This window comes from Elephantulus edwardii, unplaced genomic scaffold (genome assembly GCF_000299155.1).
Source record: "Elephantulus edwardii isolate Elephantulus edwardi_28Jun2011 unplaced genomic scaffold, EleEdw1.0 scaffold00036, whole genome shotgun sequence".
In the NCBI taxonomy this organism is placed as follows: Eukaryota; Metazoa; Chordata; class Mammalia; order Macroscelidea; family Macroscelididae; genus Elephantulus; species Elephantulus edwardii.
In genome coordinates, this window is record NW_006399786.1 from 13,886,944 (window position 1) to 13,901,559 (window position 14,616).

Here is a 14,616-nt window from a genome sequence, read left to right on the forward strand (position 1 = left end):
TGGATATGCTCACCAAGTTCTGCCAAGAAATCTGGAGAATAACCGCTTGGCCAACTGACTGGAAGAGAACAAATATGGACAATAAAAATATCTTTAAATGAACAGCCATTGACATATAGGGCATGTTGTTGTTGATTGCCATCTAGTGGAGCACAACTCATAGTAACCCTATGAACAAAAGACCTGAACCCTGTTCTATACCTATCCTCATTTCTCTAAGTTCATAGAATTTCCAGAGTTACGTTGTAAAGGAAGTGGATGCCACTTCTGCTTCCAAATCTGTCTTAATCTGGGAACTCCACCAAACACTGTCCATCGTAAGTAACCATTATGGCATTTAACACACAAGTGGTACAAGTTTCAGCATCACAGCAACTTCAGGTTACATTGTACAACTTAAATTTTGTTGTTATTGTTGTTAGGTGTCTTCAAGTCACCTGTGACCCATAGACACGATGTACTTCAGCTCTGAACCCTTCCCTATACTGATTTTGTCTCAATTCTGACACACTGACCCATGTTTCCCCAGTTACTGTATCAATGCATTTCATCCGGCATTTACTTCCCTTATACCACTCTTAGAAGCCTGATGTATTTTACTTATAACAATCACAAAATGTATTTATTTGTCTGTTCCACTTAAGAAGATAAATAACTCTTATATTAGTTAATAGTAACAGTGGCTTTGTAAACTCTAGGGGAAATTCCTAATACACTGTAGAAAAAAAATGTATGTTTTTTTATGATATTGAAGTTTTTTTTCTGTATCAATTGGCAAGACTTCCATGCAATTTTATAAAAATCTTGTTCTACTTCTCTGTTAGCTTTTCCTTATTAAAGTATAATTTTCATTAACGTATTATTTCTAAAAACTGCTGCTTCAAATATATTTAATGTGATGTTTAAAAGCAGAGAGAGAAAACATTTGAGAAGAATGAGAATTTCAGAATATTTCATTTCATTCTGTGGAAATGCTTACTGTTGAAGATCAAAGACTATAGCCTTCAATATGGATTGCATCAGAATGTCAAGAAAATAAAATTTCTTACTGACTCATCAACAATCTGTGTTATTCAGATGATTCAACCCTGCTTGCTGAAAGTGAGGAAGACCTGAAGCACTTGCTGTGGAAAGTCAGGGGCTGCGTTCTTCAGTATGGATTGAGGCTCAATATCAAGACGAAAAAAAGATTCTCACCACTGGGCCGATTGGCCCCATCATGATGGATGTTGAAGAGATTGAGATTGCTCACAGTTTGCTTGGCTCCACAGTCAACACTCTTGGCTCCAGCAGTCAGGAAATTAAAAGACATATTGCGATGGGAAAATCTGCAGTTAGAGACCTCTCTAAAGTGCTGAAGAGCAACGATGTTAGTCTGGAAACTGATGCATGCTATGGTCTTTGCAATCACTTGCTATGCATCAGAAAGCTGGACAATGACTAGGAATATAGAAGAAGTTTGGTGCCTTTGAGCTGTGGTACTGGAGAAGAGCATTGAATATACCATCGACTGCTAAGAAAATGAATCGGTTTGTCCTGGAGAGGCTAAAGCCAGAATGCTCCTTGGAGGCAAGGATTCTGAAGCTTCGTCTGACATGCTTTGGACATGTTGCAAGGAGAACCAGTTCTTGGAATGGTATATCATGCTTGGGAGGGTGGAGAGACAGTGCAGGAGAGGAAGACCCTCAATGAAATGGATTGATTCAGTGACTGGGGTAATAGGGGTAGGTGTGTCAGAGACAGTGAGATTGGCCCTGGATAGAGCAGGTTTTAGGGCTGTTGTACATAGAGTCACTATGAGTTTCAGGTGACTCAACATCACGTAACAATAACAACCACAACAACTACTGGACCAATAGATAGCATCATGATAGACGAAGAAAAGATTGAAACTGTCAATCACTTTATCTTACCTGAATCTACAGTCAATACACTAGGGCCCAGCAGTTAGGAGATTATAAGATATATTGCATCAAAAAGGTCTCTAGTTAGGGATTTTTCCAATTATTTAGGACAATGAGGTCAGTTTGAGGGCAAAAGGGAACCTGATTCAGGTCATGGTCTTTTCAGTTACTTGCTATGCATCTGAGAGCTGGATAAGGATAATAGAAGAAGAATTGATACTTTAAAGTTGACACGTTGGACAATAGAACATGTTGGACATACTGAACATCTCATAGACTGCCAAAAAATAGAAAAAGTATGTCTCTGAGAAGGTGCAACCAGAGTCCTCCTTGGAGACAAAGATGATAAAGCTTCATTTTACATACTTTGAGCATGTTGCTAGTAAAGGCTATTCCTTGGAGAGGAACAGCATACTTGGAAAGGTGAAAGACAGAAAGACATTCAGCCAGGTGGATTTACACAATGACTGCTTCAATGGGCTTGAATATGTCAAAGACTGTGAGGAAGATACAGGAACGAGAGGCTTTGGATCTTTTATTCATAGGGTTGTTCTGAGTCACATTTAACAGGACAGCACCTAATAGCAACAACTCTTCTGGAACCTGTATATGAACTAAGAAGCTGTAAATAGTTCAAAAAGGACAAGGAGATACTGCACGGTATAAATCAGGAATGATGTGTGAGGGTTGTATTCTTTCTCTTATTCAATCTCTAGGCTTAAAAAATAATCTGTCAAGCTGAGTTTTATGAAGTAAAATGTGGAACTAACATTGGACATAGATTCATCAACAATATATAACATACAGGTGGAACAATATTGCTTGCTGAAAATTAAGGAGACTTGATACACTTTCAAATGTAGAACGAAGACTGTAGTGTACAATATGGATTACTCCTCAATTTAAAAAACAAAAACAAACAAACAAACAAACCCCAAAATCCTTACAACTGAAGCCTTAGGCAACATCATGAAAGGAAGAGAAAATATTTGAGGCTTTCAAGGATTTAAATTTAATTGTGTACACAATTAAACATAAAACAGTCAAGAAATCCATGGAAGTATTTTGGACAAATTTGCTGCCAAGAACATCTTTAAATTGCAATGTCACTTTAAAAAAAGACAAAGACACACTTACTTTAATCCATGGTGTATTTATATGAATGTGTGTTGAGAGTGAGATTCTGGTAGTGAGACTCTAGTGACGGTGGTAGAGAAACTGGCATTGCTGTTGAGAAACTATGGAAAGGTGCAACCAGAGGAGCCCTGAGATAAAGGCAACAGTTAAGTATTTTGCTGCTCTTGCCAGATGGTGGAAGGAAAAGCTGATTGATGAACTGAAACTGGAGCCTGGACCAGTTGAGTATCATAGTTTTGCAGAACAGCTCAGTAGCTGGAAAAGAACAGCAGGTTTGGAAAAGTGGAACATCACTTGTTACATACCATTGAGTCAAGTACAATTCATAATTAGCCTATGAACAATGGATCTGAAACCTGCCCTCTCCTGTGTCATCCTCACCATTGCTGACATACTTGAGCCCATTGCAGCAGTCACTGACTGTGTCAATCCATTCTTTTTCATAGATTGACACCATGTCCAATATATATGAGATGAAGTTTCACTATACTTTCTTCTAAAAAGCATCCTGGCTATGCCATGTCCCAGACATGTTTGTTCTTTTGGCAGTCTGTGGAACATTCAATACTCTTTTCAAATATTAAAACTCAAAGGCATCAGTTTTTCTTCTGCCTTACTGATTCATTTCCCAACTTTTAGATCCACAACAAGCAAGTGAAAAGACCATAGTTTATATTAGATATACTTTAGTCTTTAAACTGACATTATTGCTCTTCAGTACCTTGACAGCAGATTATCCCAATGCAATACATATTTTGATTTCTTGATTTCTAGTACTAAGGATGTTAATCTTGGATCCAAGTAAGGTTAAATAATTGACAATTTTTGTCTCTTCTTCATCTATCATGATGTTGCCTATAGAGCCAGTGATGAGGATTTGGGGGTTTTTTTTAATATATTGAGATATAATCTATATTGAAGGCTATAGTCTGATCTTCTGTAGCAAATGTTTCAAGTTCTATTTAACTTTAAGCAAGTGAGGTTGTGTTATCTACATAACGCTGATTGCCAAAGAATCTTCCTCTGATCCTGATGCAGAAAGAACAAAATCTATCATGAAGGAAGTGCAACTAGAGTGTACCTTAGAGAGAACCATGCTGAAACATCATCTAATTTACATTAAGCATGTAAGGAAAAACTAGCTCTCAGAGCCATCGTGCTTGGAAAGGTAGAATGAACAACAGAGAGAAAGACTTTCTTTCAACAGGCTGCATTGACCCAGTGACTGTCATTACAGGTTTGGCCATGACAGAAGTCACGAGGATGGTGCAGAGCAAGATTTAAATCTGTTTTTCATAGGCTCACTCTGAATCATAGTGACTCAATATCGCATAACAGCAACAACAACAAGAGTCAGTGCAGGTCTCATAATACCTAACAACACTTTTAAAAAATTATTTATATCTATCATCACTTATTTTTAGGGAGCTCTGGTGTCCTAGTGGGTAAAAGCTGTGAAGTAAACCCAAAGGCACAGCGTTTGAGGACACCAGCTGCTCCATGGGAGAAGGATGGGCAATTTCCTGCCATGCGATTAACTGCTTCTGAAAACCCACCAGAGGTTCAGCTATGAGTAGGTTCCAACTTTATGGTACACATTTACTCTTATACAATCATTCATATATACTGTATCATTCATATAGATTTTGTTTTATACAATCATTTATGTGCACTGTGTTTGATATAACCACTATTGATGAATTACATTTGTCTCACCATCTCAAGTCCTCATTGCATTTTACCTATTCTTTCATCTCTCCATCCTTCCATTAATCTCTGCTGTCTTAGTGATTTTTTATTTCTTTTATTTTTTCCAAAGGTCTTCTTCCTTTCCCTTTAAAACAGTTTTAAATATATATTGTTGTTATTGTTTGTTGTGATTTGTGGTTGAGTTGCTTACAACTCATAGCAACCCTATGTACAGCAGCTATGAACATTACTCTATCCTGAGTCAACCGACCTGGCACACCTACTCCTATTACCCCAGTCATTGAATCAATCCATCTCATTAATGGTCTTTCTCTCTTGTGCTGCTGTCTATCCTTTCACCCTCCCAAACATGAGGTTCCTCTCTAAGGACTGATCCCTTCTTGCAGTATGCCCAAAGTATGTCAGACAAAGTTTCGGAATCCTTGCCTCCAAGAGCAGCTTTGTTTCACCTTCTCTAGAAAAACCTCTTTGTTGTCCTAGCAGTCCATTCAACACTCTTTTCTAGCACCACAGCTCAAAGGCATCAATTCTTCTTCTACCATTCCTAGTCATTGTCCAGCTTTCTAACGCATAGCAAGTAATTGTAAAGACTATGGCCTGGACTAAGCACACCTTAGTCTTCAGGCTAACATCACTGTTCTTCAGTGCTCTGGAGAGGTTCATGACAGTAAATTTTCCCAATGCAATTGTGTTGATTTCCTAGCTGCTAGTACCAAGAATGTTGATTGTGGAGCTAAGCAACCTAAAGTTGTTCACAATCTCAATCTCTACACCATCTATCAAGATGCTGACAGTTGGCTCAGTAGTGAGAATCTTTGACTTCTTGATGTTGAGATATATATCCTATTTTCCAGTTGCAATAGAATAACCATATTTCCTTTATCTCAATTTTCATCAGGTTAAAAATTTCTTTGGTTTGGCCTTTGCATTCTTTGTCTATCCATTATATTTCTATTATCCCCCTCCAACTTCAGTCCTCAGTTACCCTCCTATTTTGACAGCAGTAGTCTTATGCAGTATTTGTTCATGACTGAGTAATTTCACGCAACATAATCTTCTTTAGATTCTTCCATATTGTATCATACTTTATTAATATTTCACTGTTTTTTAGTGATTTATAGAATTCCATTGTATTAGTGTATCATAATTACTCTATACATTCATTTGATATTGAAGAGGAATAAGTGAAAATGAAACAATCATGCTTTACTGGTAGGACTGTCATATGGTACAATTACTATTTTTTTCTAAAAAAAGCTGAACCCAGAAATCCCATATGATTATGTTATTCCACTGCTGGAAATATACCCCAAGGAAATTAGGTCTGAGTAAAAAACAGAGACATGTACATTTATGTTCATAGCATCTTTGTTCACAACAGTAAACAAAAGAGGAAATAGCTCAAATTCCCAAAAAGAAGAACATTTGTAAGTCATCAATCACAGCTATCATATACAGATATTGTGGAGATTTTTACTGATATATTATTAATTAAGATTTAAATATTTGATTAAAATTATGTATGTAGTTTGTCAAAACTTAAAAGATTTGCTGTAATTCCATGTGAATGAATTTTTATATCCAATGATATTCTAGTAAAGTATTACTTATGAGCTGTTGTTGTTATATACCGTTGAGTCACCTGCGATTCATAGTGACCCTATGTATAACAGCCTTAAACCCTGCTCTATCCTGTGCCAATCCTACTGTCTCTGACACACCTATCCCCATTACCCCAGTCACTGAATCAATACATATCATTTAGAGTCTTCCTCTCTTGCTCTGTCCCTCCATCCTCTCAAACATAACACCCCATTCCAAGGACTGGTCCCGCCTTGTAACATGTCCAAAGTATGTCAAACTAAGCTTCTGAATCCTTGTTTCAAAGGAGCAGGCTGGTCTCTAGGACAAACTTGTTTGTTCTCCTAGCAGTCCATGGTGTATTCAAATATGCACACATGTGTACACATATATTGTACATTAACAATACTCTTCTTCATCACTACAGTTCAAAGGAATCAATTTTCCATCATCCCTAGTCATTGTTCAGCTTTCCGATGCTTAGCAAGTAATTGCAAAGATCATGGCCTGGATCAGGTACCCTTTAGTTTCCAGACTAATATCATTTCTCTTCAGTACGTTGGAGACATCTCTTACAGCAGACTTTCCCGATGCAATTTGTCTTTTTATTTCCTGGCTGATGGTAGCAAGAGTGTTGATAGTAGAGTTAAGGAAACTAAAGCTGTTAATAATCTCAGACTGGAATGTAAAAGTTGGTAACAGAGAAGAAGGATTAGTAGTTGGAAAAAAATAGACTTGGTGACATAAATGAAGTGGGATATAGAATGATCCAATTTTGCACAATCAATGACTTATTTGTTGCAAATACGTTTTATAAGAAACAAGAACACAGGAAGAAAAGTGCAACAATGAATGACTGGAAATCCTAAGTCTCTGTAAACTTTCGTTAAAATTAATAAATTTAAAAAAAGAAACAAGCACAGTCTATAAAAATGGATTTCACCTGATGGTATGCATAGGAATCAGATCTGTGGAAAGATTTGCTGGAGAAGCTCAGTATCAGCTGTGAAAACTAGGACAGATGCTGATTGTGGAGTTTATGAACTAACTACTCTAAATTAGAACTGGTATTGAATAATTTTACATTAAAATTATTACAGGAAGAGGTTAACATGAGGGGGAAAAACATGCCTTTTCCATGCTGACTCTGATTTGCTGTACTTTTTTTATTAAACACATGGTATTAGAAGTAAAAAGTTACTATAGCAGAAACTACAAAGAAAATGTAGAGATTGGAGTGAGCAATTCTTTCTTAATATTAAAATTGAACATATGAATAGAAGAGTAAACAAACCACTCATGGTGGTAATTATTTTTGTTTACTATCAGATAAATTTAAAGAAGATGACATACAGGAAAATGAAAGATTCCATTAAATGGCAAGTAATTACAGTATATTTATTTATTAATATTATTATAAACTAAAATATTAAACCAAGCATATTCTGAAAGCTGCATTTTCATTTAATTTTTTTGTTATCTTTTAAACTACATCTATTATTACTGCAATTCTAACCACACAAAATATAGCTAAATATTATTTGTTGCTTAATTTAGAGCATTGATCTACCTAATTTAATTTTTATTTTTATACAGAAACATATTTTTTCTTTTACATTTTCATTCAAAATTTACCAAATAATTATTTTAAATCTTCTATATCCCCTATCAAACACACAGTCATGGCTTTGATCAAATCGGACAGGTGTTCCACAGGAGAAAGATGGACAGTTTCCTCCTGTGCGATTTACCGCCTTTGAAAACCCCCTGGCGGATCAGCCATGGCTTGGCTCCAACTTGACAGTACACAATAACAACAACATCCCATCCCCAACAGACCAAAAGCTATATTGGGGGGAAAATAAAGGATTTTTTTTCTATTGTTATTAGTGCTCTTTAATTTTTTTACTAATTATATTTCAGAGAATAGAGTTAGTATTGTTCTTATTAGTGAGGTTTTATTTTCCTATTTTAATTAGTTTATAATCTTGCTTTTGCCTTCATTTCCCTCTCCAGTGGCCAAGAAATATAACTTAAGTGGTGTTTAATATTCAATATGAATCAAGAAGCACTACTGTAGGGGATAGTAAGACCTAGGACTAAGATCTTTTCTGTTTTGAATTTTTTTTAATTTTTTTATGAAATAGATATCTAGCTATTCCTCTTTATTTTCACCACTTAGATTAATATCCTAAATCCTCAATGTCTTCTGCAAAACAAAGCCTACTTATTTTTCTATGACTTTTATTTTTCTAAGATAAAAGCTATCACCAAGAAAGCTTCTTTTATAAGGTCTCAATCACTACTACTTCTTCTATCCCTAGTAAGAAACCTATCTTCTATGAAGCAGGTTGTCCTTGAGAACAGTTTTTATATTAAATGATGAGAAATTGTAAATGCACACACGTGTTCACATATATTGTACAAGTAACAAGATTAAAACCTTAAATGAATACTTTTGTTTCCAGTTCAAAAAGTCAATGCTTTACTGAGAATGTACTGCAAACTGTGAAGTCCATGTTAAAACTTTGTTAGAAAGACTAGGATTCTGATATCACTGTCAGAAGGACCCTATCAAAAAAGTTTATTAAAATTTTAAATTAACTTGAATGGTCTAAGAGTTATGAATATTAAGGGAACTAATCAAAACCTCAGATACATATGTACTATTGAAGCAGCTGTTTCATTGAAGAGGGCTTTGTGGTTATTATTTTCCACTTACTGCTACCAACATAGCTTTTCTAAACCCTACTGTTGACCTAGTTAACTCAAAGACGCTAATACTTGTTCTGGGAAGCTGCCTTATGTGTAAATAAATTGAACTATAATTTCCATTTCAGTAACTTGGTAACTTTTATATTCCCCAAAGCATCTAACTATATCTCTCACTGGCACTAGATATCCTTCAATTCTGTGTGTGTGTGTGTGTGTGTGTGTGAGAGAGAGAGAGAATGAATGAATATGAGTTAGAGGACTATCTGTGAATAGGAAGGGTATTAGATAGCTTATTCTCCGGTTTACTCTATGAAACTCCAACCACAGCCACTTTTCCATAAGTACATGTGAATAAATAGCTGATTTCCTAAGTAAACAATACCTGAACTGTGCCAGACAACTCTTTATACTCTCCCCATCAAAAGTAAGCACATAACCTCTTTCCCCAGGTGCAAAGCTTTATATTTTTGTGTCCCTACCACCAATATGTCTGTATAAGAGTATTTGTCACTTTGAAAGAGCACCCCTGTGAGTGGCAAACATGAATGTGCTTGAAAAAGAATGTCTCATAAAACCACAACTGTCTCTCCATCTGCAGAGCATCTGCCCTTTGTATCAAAAAGGACCATCAACAGAGATTTGATATAATTTTAAATGAATGACCCTCAGAGCTATTAAACAGAAGTCTGTATGCAAATAATTTTTACAATGACAGCTCCTTTTCTATGTCCAGAAGATCACATTTCAATCCTCTTAATATTAGAACGCCCCATATTTGCTCTTGAGAAGGTACTATGAAATCTGGACCTAAAATTGGTTACTCAATGATCAATTAGAAGAATAACACATTAAAGGGTGATTTTATTATGCTTGCAAGCTTAGTGTGTCATCTTTGAGATAAATTAGTTTTTCTACTTCTGGAATCTCACAAAAGAAATACAGTAAAAAACACAACAAAGTGAGTTGTTGTGTTTGTTTAGTTGGGTATTTGGGTTTTTTTTCTCTTTTGTTGTTGTTGTTGTTGTTTTTCCAATATGTGATAACGTAACAGGATCAACCTAGAGAGTGTGAAACCAGGCTGCTGCTTGAAGGCAAGGATTCTGAAACTTCATCTGATATACTTTGGACATGTTACAAGGAGGGACCAGTCTTTGGAGATGGGCCTCATTCTCGGGAGGGCAACAAACAGCACAAGAGAGAAAGATACTTGATAAGATGGATTGATTCAATGACTGGGGTAATGTGAGTAGGTTTGTCAGAGATGATAAGGTTGGCTCAGGATAGAGCAGGGTTCAGAACTGTTGACATAGGGTCCCTATGAGTTGCAAGTGACTCAGTGGCACCTAACAGTAATATTTAAATAATGTGTGTAAGCAACTCATTTAAATTTTAAACTTAAAGGACTGAACTAAAACATAAAAAATTTTGTGTGTATGTGTGTATATGTATATATGTATACACACCACACACACAACCACTTGTTCAACAGACTAGAAGATATTCATAGTTATTCTAATTTTTTTTAAAAAAAGGTGACCTGACAAAATGTGGAAATTTTCAAACAACTTTGAAGCTCTGTGTCACATACTTTGACCACGTGAACAGGATTGACCAATACTTGGGGAAGAATATCATTCTTGGAAGGGTGAAGGGACAGCTCAGGAGAGGAAGACACTGGATGAGATGGATTGATACTGTAACTGGGACATTGACGGTTGGTGTGTCAGAGTCAGTGAGACTGGTTCAGGACAAGGCAGGCTTCAGAGCTGTTATACAAAGGGCCGATGGATACTCAATGGCATATAACAACAACAACAACAACAACAACAAAAGCATCCATATCCCATGCAAGCAAGATTCTGCTGAAAATATCCAAAAAATAACTGGAACAACACATCATCAGAGAACTGTCAGATTGCAGGCTGGGTTTATAAGAGGCTGCGGCACTAGGGACTTAAAGCCAGTGTTAGATGGATCTTAGCTAAATTCAGAGAATACCAGAGGATAATCTGTTTCATTGGCTTTGCAAATCCATTTGACTGTGTGGATCACAAAAAATTGTGGCCGACTTTGTGAAGAATGAGACTCCCAGAAAAGTTGATTGTGCTTACAAAACCTATACTTGGGCAGTAGGCAATCATGACAACAGAGGAAGAAACACTATGGCTCAAAATCAGGAAAGATGTATGTCAGGGATGGATCTTATCTCCACACCTTTTCAATTTTTATATGGAAGAGATTGTTGGATCCACAGAGCCGGACCCCGATGAGATCAGACGCCAGCACTAATCACTCATGAGAGACGGTCCTTGATGCAAACAGCATGAGGTTTTATTCCATCCAGCGCACTGGGGCACAACTCATGACCTACGCAGAGGCAGAGGAGTTGAGCCCCGAGCTAAGGGTACATACAGCTTATAAAGGCAATAACCCGTGCAAACATGGGCTAACACACAGGGAGGGTTGCTGATTGGTGTATTTGAATATACACTGAGGTAGGCAGTTGTGATTGGTAATAATTTGGCACGCGCGGGCAAGCGAGGAAAACTATCTGATTGGTACATTTTAAAGGGAGTTGGCGCGCGCAGCAAGCGGGGTAAGCACAAGGAGGGGGGGGAGTGGGGAGTAAAGTTCAGAAAAACAACTCCTGGAATTTCTCTTATCTGTACTCGCAGATGTGGGTGAGCCATTTTATGGCCTTGTTTTTCTGAGCGGTTTATGGTCCTGTTTTTCTAAAAGAGGGCAAAAGTCTTGTGAGGTTTTATGGCTTCCACCTGAGAAGGGTTAAAAGTTAACTTCCTCATTCCCTCCTTTTCTTTTGGGTACAGTTCTAATCCTAGAGCTGGGGGCAATCTGTGATTTCATCATGATCTTGCAGATGAAGAGCCTGATACTGTTGTCTTAGCATCAAGATTTGTACTGCACTTATTCTTTCTCTAATAAAGGTGACTAATCGGTTTAGGAGGCAAGGCCCAAAGGTTAACAAAAAGAGAAGAATTACAAGAGGTCCTATTAAAGTTGACACAAGAGTAGTGAACCAGGGGGATTGGGAGTACCACCCTTCAAACCAGCTCATGCGTGACTCCCTTTCTTTCTGGCGCTTGTTCAACCTTTCTCTAAGCTTGGCCATTGAGTCTCGTACTTCCCCTGAGTGATCTATATAAAAACAACATTCTTCTTTAAGGGCCGCACATAGCCCACCTTGCTGTAAAAATAAGAGGTCTAATCCTCTACGGTTCTGAAGGACTACCTTAGACAGGGACGAGATGAACTCCTGAAGCTTGCTTATGGAACCTTCTATGGCCCTTATGTCAGTAGCTATGATATTTTGTAGGTTGGCGAAATATTTAGACTGTAGGCCTAAGGCGGCTCCTCCGGTTCCTATACCGGCTGCTACCCCTAGACCTAATAGTGCTGTCAAGGTTAGGCTTACCGGTTCTCTCTTGGTTCGACCGCACCCTTCCCATTCATCTATGAACTCTTCCATTTTATGAAACTTTAAGTGTGGGAGAATGACAGTTAGCACACAGTAGTCAGATGACATGGAGGCTAGATTAACACAAGGAGTTATGCCAGTTTAACAGGCCCACCAGCGCCCCGACTCGGGGATGAGATACCCCGAGGTTCCTAGGTCTGAGATAGTCTGATTACACAAATGGGAGAGGTCAGAGGGAACAGATCCTATACACAGGCCAGCTCCTACAACTGAGGATAAGGTTAACTTATGAGTTGTAGAATGCCATCTACAATTATCTGAGCTTGTGGAATTAATGAAGTTACCATGGATTGCTACACCCTCATAATAAGGAGGAGCAGCTTCATAGCACAACCAGCATTGTTGTGCCTCTAGGGAACTAGTTGCATTTAGGACCCTGTAGGCCTCCTGAACCATTGTTATGAGCCTGGTACTTTCACTCAAGGTATCAGTGAGAGGCTTTACTGTGGTCTTAATGGCTGACGATACACTAGGAGGAGTTCCTTTAGATGAGACAGGTACGATATTGGGGGCCAAAACAGGGTTTGGGGCGAAAACAGGATTTGGGGGCAAAACAGGATTTGGGGCCAAAACAGGATTTGGGGCCAAAACAGGATTTGGGCCTATCGCAGTAGGCTGGGGGGTTGTAATTAATAACAGAATCTTAAAAAGGAGCCTATCATCGTACCTTTCTTTGTACGGCCTAACTCCCCAAGAAAATCCGGAGAGCCACCCGCAACGGACTTTCTTACCTTGATCAGTAAAGGAGACTTTCAAGGGATGGCACCAGTTTAGGCAGTCAGAGACGTACCGTGAAGGAGTGGGGTTTAAAGAATAATTAGCTGTGACAGTAATGTAGTCCCAAGAAGAGGTAGGTTTCCAATAAGTGTTACTGGTGGTTTCACACCCCCATTTTTTGCAAAATAGTTCAGTGCGGAACCCACATTTACGGGACACTGTGCCACTAGGGCTGTGTCCAGGGCATACGTAGAAGGTGAGGGCTCTTAATTGACTACGGTGTTCCGGAGTACCGCAACCTCCCTAGGGGTCCAGTCCAGGGAGTTCACCAACTCCCGAGTGGTTTGGTGCATGGGTGTCGTTGGTCCAGTCCTCAATGTCCCATCCATGATAGCCACTGTACGTAAGCACCCCAATTGCCAACTTACAGAGATCAGGGTACAGGGTTGGCCACCATGTCCATAATGTTGTCTTATTTGAGACTGACCACACCACTTTTCCGGTCTGGGAGAGCACCTGCCAAGTAAGATTGTAAGGAGCGTGGGGGTTTAGGGGGGCAGACCAGGAAAAGGATAGGGCAACTTGAAGCAACAGGAAGAAAGTGATTGTGTTGGTGCAGAGGACGTTTTCTGTAGCTTAATCTTCAGAGGGTTTTCAGTGCAGCTCGCCTCCCACTCACTTAGGCAGGGCTCAGCTGCTGGTTTCACATGCGCTGCGTGGATCCAGGTAGAGATGCCGTCAACTTTCACAGCTGTCGGGGTGGTCATGAGCACATAGTAAGGCCCTTTCCAACATGGCTCTAGGTTCTCCGGCTCGGTGTCTGCGTACATAGACAGGGTCCCTGACCAGGAACTGGTGAGGTACCGACAGATCTCCAGGTCGGTAGGCTTCTTGCAGGGGCCTCCAGACGTCTCTCTGCACTGTCTCTAGAGCTCTCAGCCGCTCAAGCAAAGGCTGGCTGGGTAGATTCTCAGCAGTATCCTGTAAATGGGCAGAGGGCAGGGGAACAGGGGCCCCGAACATGATTTCATAAGGAGTTAAGCCAAAACTGTTGGGAGTATTTCGGACCCGAAAAAGGGTAGCAGGAAGGAGGACTAACCAATCTTGTATGCCAGTCTCAATGGATAATTTAGTCAAGGTCTCTTTTAGAGTTCTATTCATCCTCTCTACCTGTCCTGAGCTCTGGGGATGATATGCACAATGTAATTTCCAATTAGTCCCCAAGATTTTGGCCAATCCCTGACTTACCTGGGCAACAAATGCAGGCCCGTTATCAGACCCAATGACCTTAGGTATTCCAAACCTGGGAAATATTTCTTCTAATATCTTCTTGGGGACTACTTGAGCCGTTTCCTT

At 38.8% G+C, this 14,616-nt stretch overlaps 2 pseudogenes; both read right to left on the reverse strand.

Moving 5' to 3' along the window:
• Positions 1–11,883: 11,883 nt before the first annotated feature.
• LOC102849850 lies at positions 11,884–13,649 on the reverse strand (annotated as a pseudogene).
• A 349-nt stretch (positions 13,650–13,998) lies between these two features.
• The window catches only part of LOC102850262, a 14,013-nt pseudogene continuing 13,395 nt past the window's right edge, over positions 13,999–14,616 (reverse strand).